Source organism: Notechis scutatus, chromosome 6, assembly GCF_049901735.1.
Source record: "Notechis scutatus isolate UNSWTSFEM ecotype Mainland chromosome 6, rNotScu1.2, whole genome shotgun sequence".
NCBI classification, from domain to species: Eukaryota; Metazoa; Chordata; class Lepidosauria; order Squamata; family Elapidae; genus Notechis; species Notechis scutatus.
In genome coordinates, this window is record NC_142014.1 from 64,299,526 (window position 1) to 64,318,432 (window position 18,907).

Here is an 18,907-nt window from a genome sequence, read left to right on the forward strand (position 1 = left end):
GAACCTACCACTTTCCTCACCATTTAGATACCTAACCATGAGGACCTAACTTTTATTTTAGCTCTCCGACACTCAATTATGCTTATTTTTTTCCTTCCCATAGTGTTATTTTTTTGTACCTAAGAATTGGGACTACTCACAGGAAGAAAACACCCTATAAAGCAAACCTTCTATCATTACTGAAACTGGATAATGAAACTTCGAAACCATATTACAGCCGATTCAACAGTCTCTCCCACTTCCAGGCAACAAAAGGATAAACAGAAAGAAGGAATTACAAATAAAGTAATAAAGCTAAATAAAACTGAGCCTAAGCAAAGAGAGGCAAATCCTAAGTATAGACTTATATTGATTATCCATTCAAACTGATCTCTTAATTTGCACCTTAGTAATAGCTCTTTCAAACATTTCTGCACTATATGGGCTTGAGCCCAATAGGTATGAATACTAATATATAGGGGGAAGTATTGTTTTGGGACACCAGAAGTTACTTTTTCATGTTGAATTTATATGTTTTTTTATGTTTTTACTATTATTTTTGTGAGCTGCTCAGGATTATTGCATATAAGATGGACGGCCGTGTAAGACTTCTAATTAAATATATAATTAAACTTTGGATCAATTTAGACTCATCTGCTACAATACTATCATTGCAGAGCGATAAGAAAGGTCTTTAATTCCTATTGCCCTGAATATGCAGCAAAAATTGCTCTGAAGTCTGCTGAGCAGAGCAGAAATGAATTACTAGACAGCAACGGGTTTTGTTTTTGTTTTTTTGAAAGCATGCCACATTCAAAATGAGAAAAAAGATGATCTATGGACATGGACATTTTGGTATCCAATTCAAAACCCAATTGACTGGTCTTTGGCAGCATTTTATTTCCAAAGATTCAAAATCTTGGAAAACTTTGTTTAGTTCAGCACATTATGAGCTCATCCATTTTTTTTCTTTAAATAGAAACACAGGAGCACAAAACAACTGCTATTTTCTTATCTTCTACTAACACAATGTATTTATTAAAATTAAACAATTCATGTTTTGCATCTAAAATAGCCAGTTTTGATGTGATATGCAAGGCATTACATTCCTCAATTAGGCCCTGGAACATGTGTTTGTGTGTGTGTGTGTGTGTGTGTGTGCGCGCGCACGCGTGCATGCACATACTTCGTTCACATGCATACATTTATATAGTTACCATGCATATTTATAAAATTAATTCCTTTATCCAACAACAAAGCAGATTTATACTATCCAATCTAAAGAGATACACCAATGCATATGTATTTAAATTATCTTTTATCATTGTCCTTCCTCTTGTAACCACCTCTTAAGAGATGCATTTGTGCTATGGCTAAGGATACTTATTTAGAAGCTCTATTAAAATCTCGCAATATTTAGGACACTTCGATTCTCAATGAAGCATACCAGATCTATTGAATTTGTCCCACCTTAAAGGACAATCCTTATTTCAATTTGTAGAGTCACAGAATTCTAGAATGTATGAGTTTAAATGATCTTTATTGGTCATTTAATCTAACACGCTGGTAGCGCAGAAATCTACTAGACCACTTTTGAGGTGAATTGCTCCAATGCTTAACAGCTCTTTGTAACACCTCTTTTAATTTCAACCCAGCAATTATTTATCCTGTGTTTGGTTTCAACCAAAATTAAAACTGTCCCCTCTTAAATATTTGTAGATTGCAATTATATCTTCCCTATTCTTCTCTTTTGGCAAGACAAACACACTTCACGGAGCCTGGCTTCCAATTCCATTATCATATGAACTGGTTCCAGCACTTCAATATCCCAAAACTGGACATAGAACTGGATCCAATACTGCAAAGTGCACTGGCACAAAGCTATTGCTTTCCATGAGTTGAACATAATGCTTAGATTGATGCAGCCTCCATCTGCACTGTCCTTTTTAGAAGCTGCATCACACTGCTTGGTCTCACTCATCTGGTGGTCCATTAGCACTCCTACATCTTTTCCTACCATAAGTAGAACCTTACATCTGTCATTGTCAGGTGCAAGAAATCAAGAAGCAAATGGTTCAAATGACTACAGGCATTCTTGTAGGCACAAAGGGACTCACAACTGATGTTGTGCTTGACCCTTGGGCTCAGCCCAGTCATCTCCTACAGTCATAACTGAATAGTATTGTCTTGTTGGATATAGCCAGTGGTGGGACTCAGCTGGTTCGCATCAGATCAAGCAAACTGGTTGTTAAATTACCTACCCACCTCCACTATCAAAGTGGATCCTGGGTGCTGCACTGCACTGCAATGGAGAAACGGGAAACGGAGCGGCTGGCATGAGGGAAGGAGAAGGTTGCTTTCCCTCGTCCTTCCCTCATGCCAGCCGTTCTATTGCCCGTTTCTCCATTGCAGCACTTTGATGGGGGGTAATTTAACAACTGGTTTGCCCAGGTTGGCCATTGTGAGAGGCTTGTTCCATATGTATGGCAGAACTGGAAGATGAGGATGGGACATACCTCCCACAACAGCCAACCTGACCCTGGGCGAACCAGTTATTAAATTATTTGAATCCCACCACTGGATAGCCAACATTCAATCTGTTAAGGCAAATTGAGGGGTTTTTTCTCTGCCAAGATGTTAATCAGTAACAAGCATGCCATGATATGATTAAAATTTTCATTCTCTAAGTTACAGTATTTATAGATAGGGAGAATATAGCTGAAACAACAAAAGATCTGTGGGGTAACCCACTCAATACTCCTCTTCTGGACCGTTTATAAGAACCCTTGGTGCTTTGTGAGCCGCAGTGGTGCAGTGGTTAGAATGCAGTATTGCAGGATAATTCTGTCAACTGTGAACAGTTTGATTCTCACCAGCTCAAGGTTGACTGAGCCTTCCATCCTTCCAAGGTGGGTAAAATGAGGACACAGATTGTTGTGGGCAATAACCTGCTTTGAGAGGACTGGAAAGCACTGTGAAGCAGTATAGAAACCGCTTAGAGAGGACTGGAAGCAGTATATAAATCTAAGTGCTATTGCTATTGGTGTGTACAATCAACCTCAAATCTATTCGCCTATATTTTTACTTCTTGTCCACAAGGATATCATGATGTTCCTTGTCAAAAGCTTTCCTACAATCAAAGTACACTATATCCATAGCAGGCAGTCCTTTGGTCTCCCACACTAGTCTTTCTGCCATTAAAAAAGAGAAAGTGACTCACTCTCCTGCAACCATATAATTAACTAAGCTGCCTGGTGCAAACATTTCTCATCAGGCTACTCGACTTCAATACCAGAAAAACGAGGTACTGAATTAAATGAACAACCGGCATTATGATATAAAGATAATAACCTCACACTGGCACTCAGTGGGGTCCCTCCATTTTTCCAGCCTGGCATTAAACTGACTGACACATGGACCGCTATTCACTGCAACCCCTACTCATGCAATCATGGACCCTCTGGAAGAGGACATGATATGGCATGGGGGCCAGCAATAGACAGGGAAGGTTTCACAAAAGCAGAATGCCTTGCTTTACAGGAGGGAATCTTATATGCAGGCAAATCCAATGCTGGAAACAACTCACTATTATTACCTACTATATAGTAGAGCCCTTTCAGTTTTAGAGGGAAATGGAGGGCAATGTGAGGCATCCACATTTTTTTCTTTAAAAAGACAAAGGATTTTGACTTCTTAGGGTTGCCCAGCAATAGCAAAACCTTGTCAGCTGGTTTGCCTTCCCACATGCAGTATTATTAGCCTTTCTTCACTATTCAGCAGTTAAATGCAAGGGCTTGAAAAAAGGAACATTTTGGAACATCTACCAGATTTAACCTTGAGGCAGGGATGCTCCCTTAAACTAGAACTCACCGACTTTTTAACAGTATCTTTTATACCAGAACCTTGAAAAAGTTACAAAAATGAAATGAAAACTACAGGCCATCAGCTTGAATGCAAAAGAGAACTCTAAGTCATTCACATCAACATTCCAGAATAATGTGTCAAAGAGAGAAGCAGAAAGAGTTTTCTGTTTGAAGGAAACAATTGGGCCAGTTGATTGCCATTCATCTAGACTTCTATACATTGAGTCAAACTTAATTACTCCATACTAGGTTTCCTTTTCAACCACTTATATGGGACTACAACATATGTGGTGGAGCCCCATGTGACCATTCTGATTCCTGAACAAAAGCAATAGGGTAATGTTTTCTTCTGTTCAGAAAGCAATCGAAGATTCAGTCTGGCATTTATTGTAGCATGGATGCACAATATCTATACAATTCCTATTTTCCTCTAGCAAACTCCCTGACAGAATTTCCTAAGCCAAGTTGCTTGTGAATTATATAAATAATTGGAGCAAGATCAACCAAAAAATAGGGATACCCATGTAGATACACCCTCCCATGTTTACCTTTTTAATATTATCCATATTTATCTTTTAAAGTTTATTTTTATAAAAAAGGAAGCTGACTTATTGCAAGGGAAAGCACTCCCCTTTAGCATTATCTTGCATGTCTGCATTGTGTGGCTATGCTATAGGTCACATCAATATGAAAACAGAAGTTGGTGGATGATTGCACCTCAGTGCTTTTCTAGATGTGTGCCCATCTGACCACAAAAAGAGACAGTGATAATTTGAGGTAGTAGAGTTTATCTTGGAGATAATCCCATCATTATATATCATGCCAACCATTAGCAGTCAACTGGAGGTCCCATTGGCACATGGTAGGCCTTTTTTGAGAATTCTGACAACCATGTCTCAAAATTTCAAATGTATTCACCATCATCCCAAAATTTCTAACAATTGGTGTGAAGTAAGTTGTAGCTAACTGGGATTCCAATATTAAGATATAAACAAGCACTGCTTTTGGCATGAAAATCAGGTCCATTAAACAACATAAAGGTAAAGGTAAAGGTTCCCCTCACACATACGTGCTAGTTGTTTCCAACTCTAGGGGGCAGCGCTCATCTCCGTTACAAAGCCGAAGAGCCAGTGCTGTCCGAAGACGTCTCTGTGGTCATGTGGCTGGCATGACTAAATGCCGAAGGCGCATGGCTGTTACCTTCCCACCAAAGTGGTCCCTATTTTTCTATTTGCATTTTTACATGCTTTCGAACTGCTAGGTTGGCAGAAGCTGGTACAAGTAACGGGAGCTCCCTCTGTTAGAAGGCGCTAGGGATTCAAACCGCCGCACTGGCAACCTTTCTGATCGACAAGCTCAGCGTCTTAGCCACTGAGACACTCTGTCTCTTATTAAACAACATAAAATGATATATATTTAGCAACACATCTTCCAGAAATGGCCCATCCAACAATCATGAATGAAGCCTCAATCTCCATTCATTTAAACAACTAGATTCTCTGAGATTTTCTATAGATAACACCGAGAAAGCAAAAATTGAACTTTATGAAAAATTTAAATGCCTGAATTTAATTGGGTAGCTAGCATGCAAAATCAGCTTATTTAACACATATGATCATGTTTATTTCAATCAACCAGATAAAACAAAAGTTATACAGTACACGAAAGCTACAATAGGAAGCATCTACACAAACAGCATACATTTAAGCATAAGGAAATAGGGGAATAATGCATATTATCAAGGGGAATAATACATATTATCATTTCTGAAGAATATGGTTCAAGAAGCTACTACCACCATTGCATTGCAAAAGAAAATTGCAACTGGACCAAGATCCAGTATCTTTTTTCTATTTACTATGGAGAATACAACAGTAAGAGTATCTTTTAATCAATGATAGTAAAGTCTGATTTCAGATAACTTCTGGTCCTGACTTCTTACAAAGCCCATTCATTTCTATAGCTTTCTCCATTATCATCACATCTTCTAGGTTTACAAAATAATAACATTTAGTTGGATGCATGTATCTATATTTATAACCTTGCATTTATTTTATGAGACATGGTGGCGCAGTGGTTAGACTGCAGTACTGCAGGCTACTTCTGCTGACTGCCGGCTGCCTGCAATTTGGGTGTTCAAATCTCACTAGGCTCAAAGTTGACTCAACCTTCCATCCTTCTGAGGTGGGTAAAATGAGGAGCCAAATTGGTGGGGGCAATATGTAAACCACTTAGAGAGGGCTGTAAAGCACTGTAAAGCAGTATATAAGTCTAAGTGCTATGATTTTATAGGTATTAATCCCTCATAAGCAAACAGAGACTGAATTCTGAGTAAATGTACCAGGAATTGGCAAATAATTCAAATACCACAAAAGATTGTAAACTTGTAACATTATTGTGTGATTTAGATACATTAATTATATATTTTATACGTGGCCCAAGACAATTCCTCTTCACTCAGTGTAAACCCAGGCAAACCAAAAGTTTGGACACCCATTATCTAGACCAGGGCTAGGGAACTTCGGCCCTTTTATAACAGGTAACAAAGAAATATTCAAGGAAAAAAGAAAGGTGAATAAATATATAAGCAAAAGATAAAAGCAATAATAAGCACATGGGACAGCAAGGGAGGATGGAATGGCTTTTTGACAATAGGACACCATTGGGTAGCAAAGAGCAAGGCAACTAAACAGATTGCAGGTAATTCTCTATTTACAACAGTTTGTATAGTAAGTATTCAATTACAAAGGCGCTAAAAATGACTTATAACTGGTTTTCACACTGACAACCATTGTAGCATCCCTAGGTCGCATGATCAAAATGTGGACGCTTGGCAATTGACTCATATTTATGATGGTTGCAGTGTTTCAGGGTCAAGGGGAAGGCCTTTTTGTGACCTTCTAACAAGCAAGGTCAAGGGGAAGACAGATTCACTTAACAACCACGTTACTAACTTAACAACTGTACTGATTTGCTTAACTGTGGCAAAAAAGGACGTAAAACTCATTAAACAACTATCTTGCTCAGCAACAGAAATTTTGGGCTCAATTGTGGTCAGAAATCGAGGACTACCTGGATAAAAACAGAAGGACAGCAAAGGCAAGAAGCGTTTTAAACTGTATGATCCAATCTGCATTAAAGTTAAAGATGTAATATCTACTCTGATAATACAATTTAGGAGGGGAAAAAATCAGAAGATCCCATAACACTCACTGTGTCCTACAGGACAATTCATCATTCAGCACAAATCTACTGCTCACTTATGACTATTTTGCAACACAAGCAATCTTGCATTTCTCTTAGAAGATGCTTCAGTTCTGGCAGATCCCTCTGGGAAGGGAGTTAAAAGCTGAAGAGCAGACATTGAGAAAACTATTCCATTCATGCTTGCTCTTATAGAGAGCTCCGAAGAAAAGGTCATCTTTTAACAATCACAGAGACCAAAAAGGACCTTCTTAAGAGGGCAGTTTCTAATGTAAGCTAGGTTTTACATTCCATCACTCTGATTTCACATTAGGATTTACTGCTATTTTTGAAAAAACATTGTACTTAATTTTTACCTGATGTGTATCTTTATAGTCTAAGAAATTCATGAGCGATCTGCCCAATTCTGATCTACTAAGATGGGAAATATATAGGCAACTGGTAGAATTAACCAACTGATATAGTTTAATTTAAAAGGGACTCAAGCTATTTCATCTTTCCACTTAAAATGATAGCCTTAGCAAAAGGAATGGAGCACATAAGATGAAAAGGGGAAGGGCAGAAAATCCCCTCCAAACTCATCTTGTATAAACCTCATAATGCTTGTCTTAAAATAAATATGTTTGTTCACAAATGGTTTTAAGAAGCAAAAGCCCACTCGATCAATCTATGCATGATTAGAACTTAACCTCGTTTAATCATAAATATGGGTTGATCCTACCCACAGAGAAGTTCTATCTTCATCTACAGCAGCCTTTATAAAAGGATTTTCTTTAAAAAAAAGAGCAGCATGGAAAAAACTAAAGACATTGATTATGCTGCTGTAGCTTTTATCAAAAGAAAAAAGAAAAAATGCCAAGAAAATCATGTTGCTTTTTTTCCCCATCTGCATGCATCTTCTGAAAACTCATCCAAAGTCAATGCACAATAATCCCTAATGGTCTGGAGTCTGATTCCAGAGAGATGGGTCTCCAGTCACCCATTTCCATCTGCATTTTGTGCACAATTTTACCAAAACCAAAATATCCATTGTCTTCATCACACCCCACAAACAATCAGGTCCTCTAAATCATCTAATATAGCTTTTATCATATGGATTTTGCCATTATTATTCTAGGCAAGCCAACATGTGAATGTTGCCATATATTCTTTAGATTCTATCTCTGCAGAAAGGGACATTAGGCAAAGAAGAAGAAAAAGACATTTAAAAGACAGCAAATTCAGGCATGGCTTGCTGAGACTGGCCCTTTAAAACAATACAAAATTAAGCCGCTGGAAAGAAGACAAAAGAGCTTTCCTCTCTCTTGCTCTGTTCTACAGAAACACACACACACACACAAAACCTCCGGGCTGTTCAACATCTATAGAAAGAATGGCTGACAATGAGAGCTCATTGATAAAACATCAATATCATATCAGCCACGCTGCCACCAATAACCCAAACGGGTTCTTTTTGTATTTTGCACTTACCTTTCACCGGCTAAATTCAGTCTTCTGGGTGGCAAAATTGCGTTTTTGCTTTGTTTTTGTTTTTTTTAAATAAATAAATAAGCACATTTACATGTTTCTCCAGCAAGCTAGCCTAAGCCTCCCATTAACACACTCCATTGCAGATAATTGCAGGCAGCACACACACCCCTGCTTTTCCCAGTTCCCAACACACCAAGGATAATCACATTCCAGTGGGGAGTGAACAGATGGTGGATTCCATGGTAACCAGCCCTCCAAAGGCTATTGGTAGAAGTGTGTGACTACTGCTTATTTGGTAACAATTCCTCTTTGTGCTTCGCCTGTGCAAATCTTGAACAGAGGACGGGACAACCGCAGAGAAGGTTTTAGCAGGCGTGAGGCAAGGGGAGCAGGTGATTTGGCACATTAAAACAACGCTGCAATTTGAAGAGAAAAAAAACAAGAGCTAGGTTCAAGCACATTACATGTATAATCCACAGAAGGCTGTGTATTCCAACGTAAAACTCACTTCATTCATTTTACATGTCTTGGCTACCCTGCTTCAAAGGCTTCGAAGTGGTTAACCAAGGGTAAGCAGCTACAACAGGACAACAACAATCCGAATTAAAACCAAGCAAAGCTTAATGAGCACTTTCCACATTTTTATATGGACTTGTAAACTTGTGCCATGCCAGGTTACCAAGTATGAGATCTCCAGACCGAGTTGGGAGTGCACTTCTTAAACTTGGATTTCCGTAGAAACACATGTGATCCATATGGCCATAAGTCAGAGGTCTCCAAACTTGGCAACGTTAAGACTTGTGGACTTCAACTCCGCAAGTCTTAACGTTGCCAAGTTTGGAGACCCCTGCCATAAGTAAATAAAAAAGATATTGACCAAACCCTACAGAAAAATGAAAGAAGAATCATATTTATAATATACAGGTAGTCAGCAACTTACAGCAGTTTCTTTAGTGACTGTTCAAAATCACAACAGCGCTATAAAAAGTGACTTAGGACCATTTATCACCACTTATGACCGTTGCAGTGTCCTTACAGTCACATGATCAAAATTAGGATGCTTAACAGCTGGTTCATAATTATGATGGTTGCAGTGTCCGTGATCAGCTTTTGCGACCTTCTGACAAGCAAAGTCAATAGGAAAGCCAGATTCAATTAACAGCCATGTTACTAACTTAACAACTGAAATGATTCACTTAACAACTGTGGCAATTAACAACTGTGTTAATTGATAAAATGGAGCAAAACTCACTTAACAAATGTCTCACTTAGCAACATAAATTTAGGGCTCAGTTGTGGGCATAAATTGACGACCATCTGTAGCGTGGGTGTGCATTTCTGTACTAGAAAAGGAAAAATGAGAAAACCCAATATATAAAAGCAAAGCTTCCATTGAAGAGAATCTGTGCCCGATACACAAAGCACTTAGTTTCCAAGGTAATAGGCAAAATTAATTAATTTTAAAAGACAGATTACACTACGTGGTCATGTTCATTCTTTCAATACAGCCTTTCTCATTTTCGTACTCTCCAAAGGCTTGTTTCAAATGGCATTTCTATATTCCCCGGCTAAGGGAAATTATATCTGAAAAATAAATCTAGAAATATAGCTATCTATATACTGTATATGAAAATATATCTTAGCGACCACCATTTTGGGGAAGATTGCTGTAGATTGCTGTAGCAGGTATTTCTTATTCTTATGTTTTGAACTTTTTTTTTCCTGAAGGGGGATACAATTTTGTAATTTAAAGATTTATTTTATACAATTGCAGTTGTTACCCCTTCCCCATCATCCCCCAGGTTTCTACTTCGGAATGTGTGGTCCTGACTAGTTTTCAGAATAATTTGGGGTCTTTTGAAGTTGGGCTGAAACCAAAGCAGAACTGGAAAAACTCTTTACAACACTGCAGCTCTGGGAAACTGCATGTTTTCTTTTCAGTAGGAATATGTGGTTCCCCACTACCTCTTTAACAGGGGTCCCCAAACTAGGCAACTTAAGACTTGTAGTTTTCAACTCCCAGAATAGCTGGCTGGAGAATTCTGGGAGTTAAAGTCTACAAGTCTTAAAGTTGCCAAGTTTGGAGGCCCCTGCTCTATTATAACATTACATAACGTGACATAATATGATTATTATTTCACCTTCTGAGACTTTTATTAAATGCAGTGCCTAAATAGTGTCAAGGTAGTTTGTACTGGTAATCCTCAACTTGCAACAGTTCTTTTAGTGACCATTCAAAGTTACGGCACTGAAAAAAAGTGACTTATGACCGATTTTCAGACTTACGGCCTTTACAGCATCCCCATGATCATGGAATCAAAATTAAGACACTTGGCAACTGGTTCAGATTTATGACCTTTGCTGTGTTAAGTAGAAGTACGTTTAGATATGCAACCAATTAAAAGAAGTTTAACAAAAAAAAGCAATGTGAGCATTTACGTATATTTAGAAAATGGGCATAAATATAGCCTCTTGCATGTGTTGTACATACAATCAAAGAAATAATTGCTGATTTAATTAACTAGGGATCCATTAAGAAGTTGCCCAAGGCCTTTTTGTAATCTAAGGAAGTTCTGAGTAGTCATTTTCCACTACCTCTTCTCATCTTTTTCAAGCAATTTTTACTCCCATCTAAAATGGAGTAACATGTAACCATGGGAATATAAACCACAGTACAATTGAAATCCCATTAAACTCTCCAGCTCTGAAGAAACAAGGAAGAAACAAACGTCTGGTTACTGCGTTAAGCCGTTTGGGATTGGATGATATACAAAATGCTGTTTTGCAACATTTGTAGAGCAAGGTCTAAGAGACAAAAGTCATGAAGTCACAGTAGGGGGTTGACTTTAGAAATAATTACAAACTGTTGCAAAGAAACAAAACATGACTCCTTTACTTCTTGAAAGACAGGCTTATGAGGTCCAAAAACTTTCAGATCCTTTTTCCCCTGTGGGAACCCTGATGCCAGGATTCAGTCACCATTAATGTAGCTCTCCAGTCATCGGGCTATAGTAGGAAGGGTTTCATGGACTAAGATCCAACAGAGTTCTGCCTTTGGTGAAGCTCATAGTCTTGTCTGATGTACCTAATGTTTCTCCTTGAAGCAGCTATCTTTCTTAGCAGAGCTGGTCTTTCCTTGTTTAAGGGAAAAGAGTGTTAAAAACTATTTGAAGCAAGCAATTTCTAAGTAAGTGAAAACAGCTGAACCAGAGATAAACTGTCTGCTGTTATAAATCAAGGAAACCAAACCATTAATTAGCTCATTATACTGTCAATGCCCAGGACCTTGATTCAGCCAATCTATGCTCTTTGCCTCCTATAAATACCATGGGTTTCTATTTGCCAACTTTTTCTACCCCTAGCAGGAAAACTTTGGGGATAGAAGGTTTTCTCCCTCTCGCAGTAAGTAATTGAGGTTGGGGGTCTTGTTCTGAACCATAAATGGGAATAATTCTTCATACCATGCATAGTTAAATGACAGAATACGATGCTGTCCAATATATTGCCAGCCACACATTTAGACAGTCTTTGAATACAACCAGGCAATGCTTTGACAATAGGGTATGTTTTTATGGCTACTCTTTATTGACAGGATGTGTTTTCATGGCTACTATTCTTGATGGTTGCATTCTACCTGTGGCCACAGGCAATATACTTTAAGTGCCAGCTGCTAGGAAGGAACAATGGAAAAGAGCTCTTGCTTTCACACCCCATTTGTAAGTTTCCTGGATGCATCTGTCTGGCCACTGTGATATAGATAGAACACCAGGGGCTGCTGGCCTGATCAAAGCATGTCTGTTTTATATCCTCAAGCAATGCAGGCAGTTTTACTTGCAAAAGCAATTGGTTGAACTAGACCCCATTAAACATACTTAAAGCCATTAAAAGATTGAAAGCAAATGATGGTCAGAGTCACCTGAGGAATCTGCCTTCTACCAGTTTACCCAATTTGGCAGTAGTCAGAACAATTAATATATAGGTTTGTTCATCAATTATATTGTAGAAGACTCTTTTTCTATTGGTTGTTTCTTTTGAATCATATTCTGTAGGCTGACTAGCTACCTCCTAATTGAGGCCTAATTGATAGTGCATGCATACAGTACATTATACTTAAGACTGTAATTGAGTCTAGAATTACAATTGTAAATTATGGCCATCTTCAGGTGTGTCACCATTTAACTGCAGCCGATTTTATGGCCTTTTTTTTTTTTTTTTTTTTTGCAGTAGTTGTTAAGTGAACAGGGCACTTGTTAAATACATTACACCCAATGGGTGTTTTTTGCTGGAAACCGAAAGTACATTGGAAACCAGCAAAAATGCCAAATATTATGATCACATGACATAGGGTGGGCTGCTAGGGGCTTGCAGGGGCTTGGGAGAGCCCCTAGCTAAGACTCTGCGGACCCCAATAACCTATGAAAGACAAGCAGCAAGGCTCTTAATAGGCTTAATTGAACTTCTGGGCATTCAGCCAAGAGCATTTCATACCTCGTAAAAGTGTTGCAAGCTAGATAAACAATTCACTCAGCACTTGTGAGGGAGAGCCACTGAGAAAATCAGATAACATAGCCACTAGTCTCTGAGGGGATTAATACCCAAATAATAAGAATCACGTAACTCATCAGAAACTCCACTAAGACTCCAAATCCCTCTCACAGTCACTGCTATTTAAACCTGGTTTCACCCAGTCTTTTATTTAAGTATTAAATGCATGAAATAATAAACAACTTTTTGGTATATATCTTCTTTTAGGTAATTAGGGCAAAGAAGCAACATCGAGTTGGCCATACCCACCCAGTCACATGACCACCCAGCCATGCCCACACATTCATTAGTGCAGAGAACCCCTTGCCAAAAAATTTGAAGCCCACCCCTGCACATGACCACACAATGCTACAAATGAGCATTAATGCAAGCCATTGCCAAGCACACAAAATGTGTTTGTGTAACCACGGGGGGTTGCCTGCAGCAGTCAGAACTTGAGAATTGGGTCATACATACCCTTTTTTGAAGATCCATCATAACATCAAATGCTTGCTAAGTGAGCAGTCATTAAAGGAAGACTACCTGTATTCGCATATATTCGTTTTTGTTGTTGTTTTTGCTACTTATGCCAATTATATTCTGGAAATGCTCCTGTTCCTTTCCTTTATTTTCACATTCTAAGTCTAATTCTACAAATTCTTCCTAGCCATCAAATATGTAATACAGGGGTCTTCAAACTTGACAGCTTTAAAACTTGTGGGCTTCAACTCCCAGAATTTCTTCTCCAATCATGTTAGCTCATGAATTCTGGGAGTTGAAGTTCACAAGTCTTAAACTTGCCAATTTTGAAGACCCTTGATGTAATACATCAAATAATAACTCACTAGTGATCTCCACTGGATAAATCAGCAGTGCAAAACCTGTCTGAAAAGCTCAGAACAGTGTCCAAAAGAGTGTCCAGAACAGTGACCTTCACAAAAATGTGAAGGTTACTACAGAAAAGCAGCTTCCATCCTTCCGAGGTCAGTAAAATGAGGACCCAGATTGTTGGGGGCAATGTGCTGACTCTGTAAACTGCTTAGAGAGGGCTGTAAAGCACTGTGAAGCGGTATATAAGTCTAGGTGCTATTGCTATTGCTATTCTTCTCATAGTTAGACAGCAGCACTTTAAAATAATATTCAGTTCCCTTTGAAGTTATGTTTGCTACAGACTTAAAAAGTGATCTGCTTTTATTTTCATGACACCCACGCCATACTTACTTTCAATAATGATTTTGTTTACACCCCTTATAGATATAAATTAATTAAACGAGACTTAGTAAAAAATACGTCAATGGCTCCCTACTAGAATTATGTTACAGTCTGAACTCTGGAATAAATACGGTATCTATAGATTATATTCAAGCAAGATTTAGCAGCTACACACAGTTGTCTTCAGCTTTAATTAGAAACGTTGCTCTAAAAATAGAACAGTTTCATATGTACTGCACTGTTCTTCACGCACATGCTGATGGCCTCAGAGAAATAAATGCTCATTTTTCATAACATGAGATGGAGGGGAAATTACCATGAATCGCGCTGCTTGTTTTACAGCAGCTAACAATATGGAGATTTGATGAAGTATAATTTTGTTACTTCAGTCCTGCAGGTCTCAAGACAAACTCCAAAGCCTGGCTGGACATGCATGGGCAGATGACAGGAAGCAGCTGGCAGAACAAGATCAAAGCCCCCATCGGCCCCCATCAGGGACATCCTTCTGAAGAACAAGACATGTCTTGCCTGAACAAAGTTGCATACAATATATATCTGACTGGGCATAAATCATCAAAATTCAATTTGGTACATAGTAAACAATGTTCACTTCATACTTCATAAGCAGCATTCTTTAGTCAGTCTGTCTGTCTTGTCTATTTATCATCCATCTATCATCTCATCTATCATCTATTCTACATCTTGTACAGCATCTATCTGTCTGTCTGTCTTTCTGTCTGTCTGTCTGTCATCTACATTGTTTGTCTATCACAGGGGTCTTCAAACTTGACAGCTTTAAGACTTGTGGACTTCAACCCCCAGAATTCCTCCTCCAGTCATGTTAGCTCAGGAATTCTGAAGTTGAAGTCCAAAAGTCTTCAACTTGCCAAGTTTGAAGACCCTTGGTCTATCATCTCCGCCTGCCTGCCTGCCTGCCTGCCTATCAGTAGAGCTGCCCACCTCACAAGCAAATGACTCTGGGTGTTGTACACAAGACTAAAACAATATCATTCTATCTGTCAAGGGTTCTCTGTCATGCTCAGTATTCAGCAGCTCAGTCAACCAACTGTGGTTTATATAGACAGTCTAAGATGTTTATTTAGAGGTCATGCATGCTGAGTTTAAATGTTAGGTTTTCTTCCACATGTGTTGTTGACAGTCTGTGTTTGGAATTATCCAGAATTTTCATTTGTATAAAAGCTGCTACCAAGTTTCTCAATTCAGCATTTTTGATACCTTTATTATTTATTTATATAGTGATAAATAGCAGCTACAGTACGTTTGTAATGCTCTCCTTTTCACTCTTTGGGGTTGTTCAGTTCGCCAGATAAACTGATTTATGGATTTCACATAAACTCATATCCTGACCTTAATACATAAGCCATCAAACTATTATGCATTGAAGAGATTCTACATCAATCACTTTACATTTTAGTCAGCCTTAAATATTTATGGAACAATGCCGTCTAGTTGTGTGTGTTTTGTTTGTTTGTTTGTAAGTGTGTGAGTGTGCCTATGTGTGTCTATGTTTAGAAATCTCTTCTCACCCTTATGTGTCTTCCTCCATCTCAGAAGCCTGGAAATTTGAGGGTCCCATGCATTGTCTTAGCTGTTCCTAGCACCGCAGTCTTCTGGAGAGAGAACTCTGATATTGTTTCTGGAGCCCCTCTCCCAGTTTAAGAGTCACAACCTGAGTGCTCCAACTACCATTTTGGCCTTTACATTCCATAAACTCTCTAGTTTCTCCTTCAGCCCTTAGTACTTAAGATTTTCTCCAACTTCTCATACTCCTCCTGCTGCTTCACTTAGCACCACTATATCACCACCACTGTCTTCTGCTCCTTGTCTACTACCACAATATCTGGCTGACTGGCCAATGTCTCCCTATCAGTCTAAAGTCCCACAGGATTAAGCCCTGTTGTTCTCCACAACCTTCCCCACTGGACTTAGGATAATCTAGTCCATACATTGTGTAGATGTTCCTGCACACAATGTCAGGTACAGTACTTGGGTTGTGCTGTTCAGTGTACACAACTCCTGCTTGTACCCTCACACTATTTGTTGGATTATCTCTGGAATGTCCCTTCATAGGCTGCACCTTAAATCCTGCCTACCAGCACAGTAGTCCCCTGCTTCTATGTATCTGGTGCTTAGTGCCTTTTCTTGTTGGAAAGTTTGTCTCATATCTGGTTATCTGCACTGCAGTGTCTCTGTCAAAGAAGCCTCCCAGTACCAATAGTTATTCATCTCCCTTGGCTGATTCCAAGCCAAAATTCAGATGAATACATTTCTGAGAGAGAAATACCTCCCTCTGTGGCCAACCACATTTCAGTTCAGTCAATAACAAAACTGCATTGTTATTGTGGTTGGTGCATATTGTTGCACATTGTTGCATATTGGTGCCCATTACTCTGTATTTTACCTAGTTTGCCCATGCAATAAATTGTTTGGATTTCTGGGGCAGGAGGAGTGAAAGAGAGCAAACAGTGAAGTTCGATGCTCCTGGCATATGGAATCAGTTCCAATCAGTAAGACAATGGTTTCTTCTTGGTTTTAAAGTCCCTTTTCTTAGATTTGGATCATATTATCAACACAAAACAAGTTCTGCTTTGGAGTTTAAAAATGCCAGGTCAATTCAGTCTAAAGAGGAAGTTGTTCCCCACAGTACAAAAAAGGGAAGGGAAGGGAAAAGGAACCCAGCAGGCTTACCGATTACAGCAAAACTGAAACTGCATCAAAGCCACCCACCAGAACATCATACTGGTGAAAGGGGGGATGCACAAAACATCTACATGCTAAATATTAACCAATTAACATCTGCCATGTTGTACACTATAGTTAACGACTCTCAGTAGAAATTTCTCTTGCAGAAACATTGGGAGGGGAAACGACATAGCAAAATATTAATAAATAATGAACTCATTTCTAAATCATGAATTTAAACAAAAGTGCTAGCTAATTTCAGACTTAAGTACACTGATCTACTCAGTCAATTGCCTTTATATGTTGACCTGACTGCCATCCCACCATTGGGATAAAATTATACAAGTAGTCTTTGGCTTTTGACCACAACTGAGCCCATAATGTCCACTGCTAAGCAAGGCAAGCAAGTTTTGCCCCATTTTACGACTTTTGCCTCAACAATGATTCAATGTTAAGTGAATCATTGCAGATGTTAGGATCATGTGGTCATTAAGCAAACCTGGCTTTCCTAATTGACTCTGCTTCTAATAAGCCAGCTGGGAAGGTTACAAAGGGTGAACATATGACCCCTGGACAGGGCAACTGTCATAAATACATGTTAGTGGCTGAATTTTGACCAAGTGACCATGGGGACGTGACAACATTGTAAATGTGAAAATCTCAGTGCTGCTGCAACTTCGAATGGTCACTAAGTGAATCATTGTAAATCGAGGATTTGTTGTATTTCATTAGTATTTTCTGGACATTGTGAACCCAAATTAAACAAATATTCACAAACTCAACTATAAGGCTTTATTCCTCACCAATAATGTTTTGTTTGCCAAAAAATTGATGTAGATGTAAAGCTGGGATATTTATGCCGCTGTGACTGATCTGCAGGAGTGAGCTACCCGAATCACAGTGAAAGACAGCATTTTGAAAGGACTAATACATGCCTAAAGCAATATGTGTCTCTGTGTATAATCAATGCACTCAGACTGCACACTTTTGATGGAAGTATGTCACCCAGCAACCCTTTCTTCTTATCTAAGCTATTGTCTTGGAAGGCCGACATGCTCAAGGCTACCTTCAAGCCTGGTTATTGATGGCATATTAGGACTATCTCTAAGGGGTGTTTGAAAGAAAAGCAAAGGGACACATTAAAAGGACACAGAGAGGGACTAATAGTTTAGATGAGATCAAACAGTTGCATCATTAATGTATGGAATTGGTTGCCATTAGATGTGGAGATAACCTTCAAAGGGCACTGTGAATGCCTGTTTTGACACAGCAACAATGGAAGTGGGCCATTGTTCTCTTGTCCCTGTTGGGAAGTTTCTGAATACAGCTGTTCGGTCACTAGGATACATAGAGCACTTGAATAGATGAGACATTTACGTGATCTAAAAGGATTATTTTTTTTAATGTTCTTACTGAGTCTGCATATATACAGTATAAGCTCAGTCAGGATCAGCATGCTCAGGGTCATCAACTAAATCTCGTCATCTTATAGGACTTAAAAGATGAGTCTTCTCTATGTTGTAACTATCCTCAAGAGCAGCGTTCTCCCAAGTTCTCTAAGATTCTGGCCCTGCTACTTTCAGGAAGGTCTTTAAAATGTGGATCTCCAAGCAGGCACTGGGCCAGGACAATTTGTGAGCTCACTGGAATATGATATGATTGAAGTTTCTGTCTTTGATGCTTGTAGAGGTTTTCTTTTTGGTTTAGTCTTGTTATTATGATGCATTTAAATCTCTTTGCATGGTACCATAGAGCCCAAATAAATATATTGTCCAAAGTTTAATAAAACATTCTAAATCTGCTTCTAGGCAAAGTTCTCATGGGGCAATCATCCTCCTTGCTTCAAGGACTTTTCTGGAAGGATTGAGGTGAATATACATTGCTTTTTCCCAATACTTCTGTCATTTTCAATTAAACATGCAATGGCTTTTAGTTAAGAACATTAGAGAGTC

The 18,907-nt window shown here is 38.8% G+C and overlaps 1 protein-coding gene across 6 annotated transcripts in view; it reads right to left on the reverse strand.

Annotated features, from left to right (window-relative positions):
• FGD4 (FYVE, RhoGEF and PH domain containing 4) overlaps nucleotides 1–18,907 on the reverse strand; it is a 124,338-nt gene that overhangs the window by 69,281 nt on the left and 36,150 nt on the right. Inside the window, exon 1 of one of the 6 annotated variants that reach the window (XM_087968547.1) lies at nucleotides 8,517–8,694. The exons of the other annotated variants lie outside the window; for them this stretch is intronic. The gene's annotated coding sequence lies outside the window, so the exon portion shown is untranslated. Of the gene's footprint in view, nucleotides 1–8,516; nucleotides 8,695–18,907 lie in introns of those variants that run through there. 6 annotated transcript variants of the gene reach the window in all.